Raw genomic sequence first — 4,896 nt, forward strand, 5'->3', positions numbered from 1 at the left:
CTGGTGCCAGGCCTCCTGCGTGGACAGGTCCACCTAAACTGAGCCGGCCTCCACCTCTTTTCTCTCCTTTCCCTTTGAGCCCTCGTTTCCATCTTTGCATGACCTATGAGAGCAGCCTGGCCAGCCAGGGCAGGGAGATTGTGGGCTGGAACATTGATTGCTTCATTCTCGTGATCAAGTAGGAGTACTGCTTACCATGGATACCATCTATGTTGGCAAAACACTGGCCTGCTCCTGCTCCCTTTCCTGTATCAGGACTGGCAGGTGCAGTACTAGCAGGACACCCCAGAGGTACCATGCTTTGATGTCAACATATTGATGTAAGAACTAGTAGACACCATCTAATTATTAGGAATTTATTAGGAAAGTATTTGAAAAGTGTTGCCTGTTATTGTATTGTCATTGGAAGTTGTTATTGCTGCTTTTTTATAATGTTAATACTTTGTTATCTAATTTTTGTAAATTGTACTGTTTTTCTTGATGTGTATTCTGTATTTGTGTTTATTTTTTTGTATGCCGCCTTGAGGGCCTTTTGGCCAAAAGGCGGCAGAGAAATAAACTGTAATAATAATAATAATAATAATGATAATAATGATAATGATGATGATGATGATGATGATGATGATGATGATGATGAAATACAGTATGCTATTAAGGTAATATCATTCAAAGTCTTAATATCTTTGCTTAGAAAATAGGAATAAGACAATCACTGATTTTTTTCGCTGTACTTTAAAGAAGTATCATATAAAATGGACCTATCAACATTTTAGACTCAATCTACAGAAAGAAAGAGACTTCATGCTGAAAGTTTTCTGGATGTGTGTTTCGATGGCAAGGCTATGAATAAGTGACTAAGTCTCATAGAATGAGAAATTGCTGTTCACAGAATTACCGTCATTGTGATGTGCAGCACAATGTGGAAAGGAAGTCCCATTGTGTTCAATGGGGTTTACTCAGAGCTTGGAAAATTAATTTTAAAAAGGAATAAATTACAATTACTGTGACACAGCTCCAAAAAGGAATAAATTACCATTATAATTACAATTGTTCTGAAAGGAATTGATTACTCTACCATTACTCAAAGGTAATCACTACAATTACACTTAAGTTACTTTTTAAAAAAACCTAGAGTGCCTACAAGGTGCTGGCCTTGGCTGCTGCCCACCTAAGTTGCCTAAAACAACATTAAAAATAAACACACACACACACACATACAGGCAGTAGAGTAATTCTTCTTATCTGTAAGATAACAGTGGTGGTCTCTCCACTAGTAAGGAAGGTGGGAAGGAGGCAGAGGCCATCACTCAGATCTTTGCACATCAAACCAAGTGCAACCCCCCCCACACACACACACACACTCAACCAGCAAGCATAATCTCTCTCACTTAACCACCACCTGGACCCTGCCCTGCCACCAACTAAGGGACACCAACCCAAGCAAACATTTCCTCCTGAGATGCAAAAAAGTTAAAACACTGCAAATGCAGCAAAGCAGCCAGAGAGGGTGGCGGAGGCCACTTTGTGTGCCAAGTGCAAACACAGTATTCAAACGCATGCATGTGCGCACGGGCACACACACAGAGATGTCATCTTTCACCCCCACAGTTCTTTGTTTCCATTCCACTGCTGCCTCCTTCTCCTCCTTTATCCATGTTCTTGCCCTCCGGCTCCTTTCTCCCTCCACTCCAATCTTTTCCACCACCATCCATTTTTTTAAAAAAAGTTTTCTCCACTCTACCCCCTTCTTGCTGTCAACCTCCTGCCTCGTCGCCTCCTACCCACCCACAGAGCATGAGGGAAAAGCGATGCTGCACAGAAGCCCAGTTTGAGGAACAGAAGACTTCTCCTGCTTCCCCCCCCAGTAATGCTCAAAAATAATGCTAGAAACATTACAATTACTCCACAAAAGTAACAAAAATACTCCTACTTTTATTACAATCAAAATGTAAAGGAATTACTCACTCGTTCCTCAAAAAAGTAATGAATTACAAGTAATTTGTTTTTTTGTAACTAATTACTTCCAAGTTCTGGGTTTACTCCATATTTTCCTTATTGGGCAAGTGTCCTTCCTAAAGCAGGACATAAGGGTCTTTGCAGAAATAAGCAATCTTGGTTTGTGTGGGTGTATTTTTTAATGTGCTGTCGGTTGCCCAAAGACAACTTTAATAGCTGAGCAGGAATTTGAGATTTATTTATTTATTATTTATTAATATATTTGCATACCGTTATTTCGTTTAAAAACATCAAAGTGGTTTACAAGTTAAAAAATGACTGCACAATAAAAACATTAAAATACAATAAAAACAAAGATCAACTATTGCAAAAAGACATCTTCTTAATTGCCTGCATCAGCCTGGCAGAACAGAAAGATTTTCGGCAGGCATTTAAAACTTAACAGAAAGCGCATGCTGAATCTCTGTTGTCAGAGAACTGGGCTGATGATACTGAAGGCTTGCTTTCGTGTTGATGTTAATGAGCCTTGCCAACTCGGAGGATGACCAAAGCTGCTCCTGCAGATGATCTCAGTGATCGAGCTGGGGTATAAGGGTTCAGGTGGTCTCTAAGGTACCCTGGACCTAAGTTGTTAAGGGCTTTGTAAATTAATACAAGGACCTTGAACTTGGCTCAGTAGTGGATGGGCAGCCAGTGCAGATGTTTAAAGTGTGGTGTCACATGTTGTCAGCTGTGTGCTCCTACCAGTAGTCTGACTGTTGCATTTTGTACCAACTGGAGCTTCTGAACCAGGGCCAAGGGCAGCCCCACATAGACCGCATTGCAATAATCCAACCTTGAGGTTACCAATGCATGGACTACAGAGGTCAAGCTATCCCTGTCCAGGAACAGCCATTGCTGAGAAACCAGACAAAGATGGTAAAAGATGGAACAGCCGGCTGGGCCAGGGAAGTGATTAATGCCTCTCTGCGAGAGGGGGTGGTCCCTGGCTGCCTGAAAAAGGCAGTAGTGAGACCACTCCTGAAGAGACCCTCCCTGGACCAGAAAATCTTAATAACTATAGGCCAGTAGCAAATGTTCCATTCCTTGAATGAGTGGTGGCAGGCCAGCTCCAGACACTCTTGGATGAGACTAATTATCTGGATCCATTTCAGTCAGGTTTCAGGCCTGGTTTTGGCACGGAAACAGCCTTGGTCACCCTATATGATGACCTCTGTAGGGAGAGAGACAGGGAGTGTGTGACTCTGTTGATTCTCCTTGATCTCTCAGCGGTTTTCGATACTATCAACCATGGTATCCTTCTGGGAAGACTGGCTGAGTTGAGAGTAGGAGGGACTGCATGGCGGCGGTTCCTCTCCTACTTGGCAGGTCGCCTCCAGAAGGTGGGCTTGGGGAACATTGCTCAGCACCCTGGACTCTCCAGTTTGGGGTTCCACGGGGTCAGTTCTGTCCCCCATGCTGATCAACATCTACATGAAACCGTTGGGTGGAGCTTTGGAGTGCATTGCCATCAGTATGCTGATGACACGCAGCTCTATTTCTCCTTTTCATCTTCTTCAGGTTGTCAATGTGCTGAACTGGTGCCTGGCTGTGACAATGGACTGGATGCTAATAAACTGAGGCTCAGTCCAGACAAGACTGAGATGCTGCTAGTGGGTGGTTCTTCTGACTGGATGGCAGATGTCCAACCTGTCCTGGATGGGGTTACACTCCCCATGAAGAGGCAGATTTGTAGCTTGGGGGTTCTCCTAGAACCATCTCTGTCACTTGAGGCTCAGGTAGCCTCGGTGGCATGGAGTGCCTTCTACCAACTTTGGTTGGTGGCCCAGTTATGCCCCTATCTGGACAGGGATAACCTGGCTTCAGTTGTCCATGCTCTGGTAAACTCCAAGTTAGATTACTGCAATGTGCTCTATGTGGGGCTGCCTTTGAAGATGGTTCAGAAGCTGCAGCTTGTGCAAAATGCAGTGGCCAGATTGGTAACAGGGACCAGATGGTTCGAACATATAAAACCGATTCTGGCCCACTTGTATTGGCTGCCTGTACGTTTCCAAGCTCGTTTCAAGGTGCTGGTTTTAACCTGTAAAGCCTTACATGGCTTAGGACCACAATACCTGATAGAACGCCTCTGCCGACACGAACCCACCCGTACACTACGCTCAACATCCAAGGCCCTCCTCTGGGTGCCTACTCTGAGGGAAGCTGGAAGTCTGACAACAAGGGAGAGGGCCTTCTCAGTGGTGGCCCCCAAAGTATGGAATGTCTTGTTTGATGAGGTGCGCCTGGTGCCAACACTTTATCTTTCCGGTGCCAGGTCAAGACTTTCCCCTTCTCCCAGGCATTTTAGCATGTGTTTTTAAATTGCTTTTTTAAAAAATGTGTTTTTAAATTTGTATATTTGTTTTTAATGTTTTTAATTGTTGTAAACCGCCCAGAGAGCTTCAGCTATGGGGCAGTACACAAATGCAATAAATAAATAAATAAAAATAAAATAAAGGCACTCCTAGCCACAGAGGATAATTGGGCCTCTAGTGACAAAGATGAATCCAGGAGTACCCTAGGCTACAGACCTGGTTCCTTCAGAGGGAGCACGACCCCATCCAGAACAGGTAACTTGCCTATCTCCCAGACATCAGAACCACCTACCTAAAGAACTTTCATCTTCCCAGGATTCAAGCACAGCTTATTGGCCTTCACCCTGTCCACTACAGCATTCAGACACCAACCCAGAGCATTCACAGCCTCTCCTGACTCAGATGTTATGGAGAAGCTGTGTGACATCAGCATACTGCTGACACCTTGCTCTGAAATTCCTAATGATTGCTCCCAACAGCTTAAATAGCACTGGGGAGAGAATAGTACCTTGCGGAACCCCATAGCACAAGTGCCCTACAATTTGGATTTGACCCTATTAACCGTCATTTATACAGAAATCTAGAC

This window comes from Rhineura floridana, chromosome 4 (assembly GCF_030035675.1).
Source record: "Rhineura floridana isolate rRhiFlo1 chromosome 4, rRhiFlo1.hap2, whole genome shotgun sequence".
Taxonomy (NCBI): domain Eukaryota; kingdom Metazoa; phylum Chordata; class Lepidosauria; order Squamata; family Rhineuridae; genus Rhineura; species Rhineura floridana.